The sequence below is a fragment of the Cicer arietinum genome, chromosome 5 (genome assembly GCF_000331145.2).
Source record: "Cicer arietinum cultivar CDC Frontier isolate Library 1 chromosome 5, Cicar.CDCFrontier_v2.0, whole genome shotgun sequence".
In the NCBI taxonomy this organism is placed as follows: domain Eukaryota; kingdom Viridiplantae; phylum Streptophyta; class Magnoliopsida; order Fabales; family Fabaceae; genus Cicer; species Cicer arietinum.
In genome coordinates this window covers 64,404,689-64,414,306 of record NC_021164.2, presented here as the reverse complement: position 1 = coordinate 64,414,306, position 9,618 = coordinate 64,404,689, and the positions used below count along the sequence as shown (strand labels likewise).

The following is a 9,618-nucleotide window of genomic DNA, read 5'->3' as shown; positions in this document are numbered from 1 at the left end:
ACTCCATCGCCATCTTTTAAAAAAATCATTTCCATCTTAAAAAAAACTTCATCTCCATCTTTTAAAAAAATCATTTCCATTTGCCATTTCCATCTTCCTCCATTTTCATCTTAAAAAAAACTCCATTTCCATTTTGTCATTTAAAAAAAAAAATATTTTTCTTGTAAAACGAAAAAGAAGATTTTTTTTTCATAAACACTCACCTCCGATAAAGTCGACCGGCGGGAGTTTTCAACGCCACGTATAGAGTACTTATACAGACATCTATAGTCACACTCTTAATTCTCTTTTCACAATAGTCTTACTTGATTATTAAATTTCTTATAATACAATCTCACACACAAATTTTACTTTTGTTTTCTACAGCACTCTCACTTATCAAATCAAATCTCTTAAAATCTCACATACAAAAAAGAACCTTTTGTTTTTTCTTCCATCTATTAAATATAAAATAAAAAAAATTAAAAACAAAACTATAAACACAAAGAAACTCTCTCTCTTTTTCTACTCCCTCTCATCTATTTTTATGCTCAAACACCAATAAAAGAGAAAAAAACCTTTTTTTTTGTTTTTTTTTTTAATTTCATAAAGACTTTAGAAGAAGAGAATATTATGGTAGTATGAGTTTCTTGTCTGTTTAACATTTTTTTCTTGACTTTTTATTCTTTTGTAATGCACTACTTGTTTATAAATTTTAATGAGGTATTCAATAAGTGACTTCAACTTATTGCAAAAGGTACAACATACTAAACAACTATAGAGAAGAAATCAAAATAAAAGTTATATTTGTTTCCAGATTAAATTTTCCACGTAAAACAACTTGTGTTGCAAAATTTTGACCCATGAACTTCCTCAAAGACATTTTCTTACAACCTTTCTTGTAGTAATTTTTCACTCTCATTTCTTTTTCACCAACAAAACACAACTTTATAAACACTTCTAAATCCATTCTCAAACATTTTCATCTTCTCCCATTTCCATTAACAAAAACTTCTCATTTCCATGTTTAAAAACTTCATTTCCATCTTCTACCCTTTCCATCTTATTCCATTTCCATCTTAAAAAAAACTTCATCGCCATCTTTTAAAAAAATCATTTCCATCTTAAAAAAAACTTCATCTCCATCTTTTAAAAAAATCATTTCCATTTGCCATTTCCATCTTCCTCCATTTTCATCTTAAAAAAAACTCCATTTTCATTTTGTCATTTAAAATAAAATATTTTTCTTGTAAAACGAAAAAGATGATTTTTTTTTCATAAACACTCACCTCCGATAAAGTCGACCGGTGTAACCGCACCGCCGGAGTAGATCGGGAGTTTTCAACGCCACGTATAGAGTACTTATACAGACATCTATAGTCACAACCATGTCTTTTATTTAAAATTGTTTTAAATAAGTGTATTTCAAATAAAAATAATGTGTGTAGGTGATTAATATACACTTACTATTACTATTGTTAGATTTATATATATTAACAACTCCATATATATATATATATATATATATACACATTTAAACCCTGTAGGTTGTTGTTTTGCTTTTGCGATATGCGGTGTGGTAGAGGTATTATACCACATGGAAAATGGACGTTGGATTATATTATCTCCGCAAGATATCTATAATCGTTTAATAAAGACTACCGAAGAAGATCGTGACGGTAGTACTGTGTCTGAGACAATTGTCTGGGTGAGGGAGAATGGTTTTTTATTAGAACAGATTGTCCATATGTGGGAACATTTATGCCGGTAATTTTTTTTTTTCTTTCTCATTATTTATCTTTATTATTGTCCACTTTATATTGATTTTGTTTTTCTCATATGGTAAATCTTTTTTTATTATACACCTTATTTTGATTTTGTTTTTTCTGCACCTGTATATTTAGATATTTTTAAGGATCACCACTGACCAATATATAAATCTTCTGGATGAAATATCAGTCAAAGAAAAAAACAAACTCTTAGATTAGAATTGGCGGTTAGGAATGCATTAGATAAATTGGAGGGGTAAGTCAAAGTTTTTGAATGAATTTAGTTATTAGTATATCAATTTAAAAATGAGTTAATTTAATTTCACTGTAATTATAGGATGGTATATAATGCAACAGATTTTAATGTTCGCCCAGAAGAAAGACATCGAATGATTATTGTGGGATACGGACAACAAATAGAAAATAACAAATTGAAGAAGTATTGGTTGGTGAGGACAGCAAATAGAAAATAACAAATTGAAGAAGTATTGGTTGGTGAGGACAGCAAATAGAAAATAACAAATTCAAGAAATATTGGTTGGTGAGGAATTCTCAAGACAAATGGGGTGATCAAGGTTACTTCAAATTCGAATTTGACCGAGCACCTTGTCATGGAAGACTGTTAGTTGAGCGCGCTTGGATCATCTCTGGCATAGAGAAACAAGACGGTGTCTAGATTATAAAATTTAACTTCTCTCTTTTAAGCTAGCATCTATTTTCTTTTTCTCTTTTAAGCTATGCATCTATTCCTTTTTTTTAGGCTAAATATCATATGTGGTCCCTTAACTTAATATGATTACATAGTTTTAGAGAGATGTTACATAATAATTATATAGATCAAATGACAATTAGAGAGATGTCTAATGTAAGACAATATGATAACACAGTATGTGTTTAACTTTGATTTTCTACTATTATTATTTACTATTAATTTTAGATGATTAATCTTGTGCTCAGTGTAATTTTTTTGATAAACTAAAAATATAAGAAAATTTTGACAAACTGTGATGAAACTAAGAAATTTTAGGATATAGTAAAATATAAAAAATTATTTTTAAAATTAATATATAGAACTTAATTGGTTGTCACAAAAATTCATTTTTTTACTTCGTTATATAAAATGTAAATTAAATTAGTGCAAAAAAAAATCTGATAATAGTCATTTTTGAAAATTGAATTTAAGGATGCTTTAAATATTCAAATTGACCTTCTACTCCTAACTATAAACTAAAAATTATTTTCTTTTTCATTTAAATAACTAAATTATTTTCTATTTTTTTACTAATCTTTGGCAAATAAATTTATTTCGTAATTTGGTACAAAAAATTAAAAAAGTATACTTGCTAACTGATAATGCTTCCCTCTTGGAAATAAACTTACAAAAGAAAATTAAATGAGAAACGTGATGAACCACTGCTACATCAACACATTAAAATACACCCGGATCAAAGTCTGTCCACGCTTTCACCTCGACATATCAGTCTAACACAACCAAAACTAGTTTCACAACAGGTGGATGCAATGCAATGGACATGATTTCCTGCAAAAGAAATAAAGAATCAGTAAGGTAAGCTATGGGAATAATCTCACATTTGATTACTAGCATTTGTTACATTGCATAACCTGTATTGTGAGTTGTGACTCGTTGAAGGTAGAGCCAGTAACCTGTGTTACGTATGTAGTTAGCCATGTACCTAGGTATTATAACATTCATGCACTGACGCAGTAGTAATATCATTAATTTTCTTGTAAATTCAAATTTTATTTATCATAAAGAGTATATATATAGAGAAAATGATGAATGTAAACAGCTCGAGCATTTCTCATTTTCCTCAATCAAAATCTCCTAAATTGTTGGTTTGATCTCACTCCAACTTTTCCTATTGCGCACTATTGTCACAATAAGTCTCGGTTGTCTCTGACATGGCAGCAGTTTGCACTTCGTTTAGCTTTTTCCAAACAAAGGATTTGAGGAGTTACAAATATCTTCTTGGAAGTGAAGTTGGTCATTTAAAGAATAGGATTATCATTTCAAAAGGGATGTATGCATTACACATAGTTAAAGAAACGGGTATGTGGCTGTAGATCAATTGATAGCCCCATGGATCTAAACCAAAAATTGCTAACAAGTCGAGAGAAGGGAACCTTATTCTGATCATGGGAGATATCAAAGATTGGTTGGAAAACTCATCTAACTCACTATTACAAGGCTATATGTTTCTTTTGCATGTAGTCTCTTTATGATGGTAAGTTGATAAAAATCAGCTTTCCCAAATGCCACTGTTGTCTCTATTTGCATTTCCTAATTCAAATCTCACCCTTGACATGCTCTTGAGGAACAACCACAGTTGGCTCCCCTGTTTGTGATAAACTGTGACTCATCTTGATGGTCATAGATGGTGATTTCAAAATAGATATGACACTAGAAGAAATGGTGTGAAGAACGTAGGATGGAGAGCTGTTGTCGGAGCTTTGTGTTTCACTAAATGATTAAAGATGTGTGGGTCAGAATGGTTAGGGAATTTTCAACATTGTAATCAAATACTAGTTCAAAAGACCTATAAATTGTTACCAATTTTAAGTCTCTAATATCTTTAAAAAAAAACAAAGAAATGTGGACCGCCAAAGCAGGCAGTCACACGCAGTCACAACACACAATCTAAAAATTATTAATAACATTTTTTCCTATTTCGACTTTACATGTGTAAATTTATTAATAACATTATTCCTCAATTCGTTACGACAAAAAACAATGATACGATACTACAATCTTCAATTAATTCATATGGATAATATTTAACTATTTAAGAGTTATACTGGTAATACTTGTGTAAAATTCATGAGATAATTTAAATTTATGTACTATTCAATTGTTCTTGCCTTTGCGACTTCATCTTAAAAGATGAATTGGATGTCGATATTTAAGTAATAGCTTATTGGAACCTTGACTTAGAGGAGAACTTAGGTATGTCCGTATGCTACGATTTAAAGAGTCTTAATTTTATATTCTATTTCTTATATCTAATTTAGGTTTTATTTTAATATATTAGCTTTTAATTTTTTTAAATTGGTATTTCACGTTCCTATATTAAGATTTGTTGGTCCCTTGTGTTAGGAATCTAAAATTCCATTTTGTAGCATAAACATCACCAATGAATGTAACCAAATCTCTAATTAATAATAATAATAATAATAATAATAATAATAATAATAATAATAATAATAATAATAATAATAATAATAATAATAATAATAATAATTTCACTTTAACCTAAGTATATACGTAATGAACTTGAAGTAGCAATGTCAATAACAAAAAATCGGTTTAAATTGTGATCCTTTAAAAAAAATTGATTCGTGTGTTTAATTTAAATTTATTTAAGATCAATCTTAATTGAAATAAAATATCAAGAATGTTCAGGATAAGTTAGAAGTAAATAAAACAGATTAGTTATAAGTAAAATGTAATTTGTGCAAATATTTAAAGATAAGGGATATAAAGATCACAAAAAAAAATATTGGTCCACAAAACTCAGGCCAGTCGAGTCCTCACAACTGTGAGATTTTCACTATATGTTTCAGAATCAAAATGTTCTCATTTACATATTTTACAATCACCTTTCAACCTTGAAATAATTTTTACAAACACACTAAATTTAACATAAAAGATAGACTACAATTACAAATAATGTGTATGATAAAAAATTGTTTGGAATCTAATGGTTCTCAACTCTTTGTTTGAGATAAATAACGATAAACTTAATAAATAATGATTCACACATATAATGAAGAAAACTAGAGTTTACTTCAAGAGTTTTTGACTTGTTCTTACTTAAACACGTGTTGATAGATTTGCAAATTGAACTATTGTTTTCATCTACCAATTTATCTTCAATTTATAGATGATTAGAGGCTTTGAATATTCAATTTAAACTTAATATATTCGTTAACACATCAGCCAAGTGTCATATTTGTTTTAAAATAATTAAACACATGTTTATTTTGTTGTTTAGATCATTCTTGACAAATTCAGAATGTTCTTGCTTTTAGGTAAGATGGAAAACATGCATGAGTGAGTGATGGACCTTTAGCCTGGTCATTAAACATCTTTTGGGCCTTTAGTTCGAGTTATGGGCTTGACCGCTAATTTGAGCAGTCTTGACACTTTTTAACTTGTGGTTTGAACTGTGGAAAATGATATGTCTTGACTTTGTCTTTAATAGGGAATAACCAGAATGTTCTTCTTATCAATCTGTCATCAATATGAAAATCAATCTGGGTATGATTCTACAGATCAATCTGCAGAACATTATGCATGTTTATTTTTGCAAGTAGACATTCAAATCTTGACTTTTAATTGCTCATTAAATGTTGGAAATCCTATGTGAGAAAAGTCAACTAGTTTACTGCATATTGTCCTTTCAAAAAGATCTTTATTGTCAATTGTTCTTTAATAGAACAATTAGAAAATTCTGGTGAATGTTCTTCCATCATTTTTTTAAACAAATGACTTAATAAATGACTCAATCTTGAAATGATTTTTTCTTCAAAGTTGATTCTTATCATTTTGCAGAATTGATATGAATATTTATGAGTGCAATGAACTTATTTATCATGAGAATATTATTTCATAACAATTGAGAATGTTGTCTTCTATATGAGAAAATAAATATTTTGTTGAAACAATAATTTATACAATTTATCTTAGTGTTACACATGTTGTGTCTTGTCCAGTATCCTTGAGATACTTTAGTATAGGTATGAATGTATTGGATATTTTTTCATGAAGATATTATCTTGAAGATGCAATAAACATTCTCTTAAATGATTGACATGCGATATATTCCTTTTGAGATTATTTTATAATTTAGTAGATACTTATGCATTTGTTGATGTGAATGATTCTTTGTTTATCAACTTGTGCAATTCATATTCCTTAAATGAAACTCAAGTGCAATCATTAGTAGATCATCATTCATAAAGCTTAATCATTTATTTCATAAGGTTTGTTGTAATTAAAATATATATCAAAAAGATTTTTATCTCAATAGTACTAACATGAAACTTTTAAAATATAGAGGACCAAAATGAAACCTAAAATAAATGTAAGAAATTAAATATAGATTTAATATGATGGTTTTGAAGTAAATTAATAGTTATAAATTAATACTTTTTTTATGATGATTTTGAAGTATTGATTTATATGTAAGAAATTAATAGGCGAGTCCATTTATTCATGTGGATATGCTTTCCCTCAATTAGAAGTTTTTTCGTCCAAGTACACTTACGTCATTGGCACCACATCAACAAGACACATCGTTGCACACCAATGTCGAAAAGACTTTTGATGTAAAGAGTAAATCATGTCAAAGCATCACTTCTAATGTCAATGGTGGGTGATGAGGGAGTGTGGCAGATGGTCACATTGCTCTAGTACCTTAAACCATTGAATATACAACATCTACTTTTTTACATTGAATATACATGTTTCATGTAGATAGTTCAGTTGATAAACTAAGAGATGCTGTATAAATTTTAAGAAAAAGATATCAAATTTAAATTCGAGAAATCAATATAACTATTAATTTACTAACACTTACGTATAAAAAAAAAAAAAACTATTAAATACTTGCTCAAATTTAATATACTAGAGTATGATCCCCACCCACTAACTTTTTGGCAATTACTAACGATTAACTTTTGACAATTTTAAAAAATAATAAATTAAAATCTTGGGCCATACCGCAACCTCCGATCTACTTGGTTCAAAGAATACGCTTACAAAATATGTTTTGCTTCGACCAACGTTGCTACGGTTCTTTTGGTGGTTATAGTAGACTTAGAGCATTCAGAATGGGGACCCCCTTTACCAAATAGACAACTCTATTATGAAGTAAAACAATGGTGTTTATAGTAGAGGTTGGCTATGGAAGCACCCTCTCTTTTTTAACTTTTTGCAGATTCTATTCTATAATTTGTATTAAAATAAATAAATGTTGTTGAAATTTCATAATATAGAATTAATTGACATATTTATTTAATAATTTTGTTTGAGGTGTTGGATTGGAGTAAATTTTGTTTATTAAAAACTATAATTAAAAAATTATTAAATAAGCCATGTGTACACCGGATATCTATTTAAAAACTCAAATTGAAGAGTTCCATTATAAATACTTTTAATAGGATTGAGTGTGATTACACGTTTAGAGTGACATAAGTTTTAATTTCCGAATGATATTTCTTTCTTAAAAGGGAAGATTAATGGTAATTAATTACATCCTAAATTAAACTTCAAATCATGAAAAAGTTTCAATGTATATGTAAATGCTTACAAACTTTCATTAATGTATTTGATTTATATGATAGATCAATTACATCAACTTTTTTTTGGATCAAATTATAATTCAATCCTCTTATAAAAAAAATTAGAGGAAGTATTGTTCTTGTATGTAATAATTTGATTAGAAATAAAGTAGGCACCAGTTTCTTTGACAAACAGAAATTCGAAGCACAATATAAACATCTATATATGTTTATTAAAGTCATGGTCAATTCCTTTAACCTTATTACATTAAGTAAGCATCGTACTAGGAAAGCTTGAATATATTTTATTTTGTACCATATAAAAAAGTGACTTAAAAGTCAGTTGTTTCTAGCTTTTGTTTGGTTTGTGATATAATAAGGTTGTTCTTAATTTGTTTGGGCAACACGAAAATAAGAAGCGGTTTGTTTTCTTTAAGCTACATGGTTATTATTAGTGACATCAAGTAAAACACCAGCACAAGGATATTTTTATTCATTTTTTTTTACAATTTATTCATTTATATTAACAACACCAATATATGAAAGTATTGGGCCCATTTGAGTCTACAAAGAATTAATATGCTTTCACTTCTTGCTAAAGGTAGGGACTTGATTCTTAATTCCACATCAATTTAATTCAAAAAAATATATTTAATTCAATTAAAAGAAGACACTCTGTCCGCATTTTTTATTGTGATAAAATATATTCATAAATTCGTTGTATTTTTTTATATAATTTTTTGCAGATTTTGTCGTTAAAAAATAACATTTGTGGAAGTTATAAAAAAGTAGTTTTTAAAAAAAAAACTGTTAAGAATAAAAATGGTACTGTATATGCTACAGAGTATATTCCCGTTATTAATAATATAGAATATATGCTACACTCTGTTCGCTCTTTTTTCAATTCAATTCACTTCCTTTTTTTTTTATATTTTTTATTTATTTTTTTTACTAAAACTATTTGTATCAAAATAAGCATAATAATGGACCCAACTTAATGAGCACCTTTCCCACCCATCCTAATTTCTACAGACTTTCTCATTTAATTGGGTTAGATTCAAGTTTTGTCTGTTATTCTTAGCTAGGAGAACATGAAATGATTTTAATATATTAATTATACCCATTTAATGTGGCTGTAAATCAGTTGATAGCCTCATGGATCTAAACAAAAAATTGCTAACAAGTCGAGAGAGGGAGCCTTATTATAATCCTAAGATATATCAGAGATTGGTTGCAAAACTCATCTAAAGACCAAATATTTCTTTTGCAGGTAGTCTCTTTATGGTAGTATGTTGATGAAAATCAGTTTTCCCAAATGCCTCTGTTGTCTCTATTTGCATTTCCTAATTCAAATTCTCACCCTTGACAAGCTCTTGAGGAACAATCACACTTGGCTCCCCAACGTGTGACAAATTGTGACTCATCTTGTTGGTCATTAATGGTGATTTCGAAAGGGATATGACACTAGAAGAAATGGTGTGAAGAACATAGGATGGAGAGTTGTTGTCGGAGCTTCGTGTTCCACTAAACGATTAAAGATGTGTGAGTGAGAGATGGTTAGGGAAAG

General features: G+C 28.5%; 1 protein-coding gene across 1 annotated transcript in view; it reads right to left on the bottom strand.

Moving 5' to 3' along the window:
- Positions 1-3,125: 3,125 nt before the first annotated feature.
- LOC101492889 (uncharacterized) overlaps positions 3,126-9,618 on the bottom strand; it is a 53,354-nt gene continuing 46,861 nt past the window's right edge. Inside the window, exon 4 of the mRNA XM_073368371.1 lies at positions 3,126-3,288. The gene's annotated coding sequence lies outside the window, so the exon portion shown is untranslated. The remainder of the gene's footprint in view (positions 3,289-9,618) is intronic.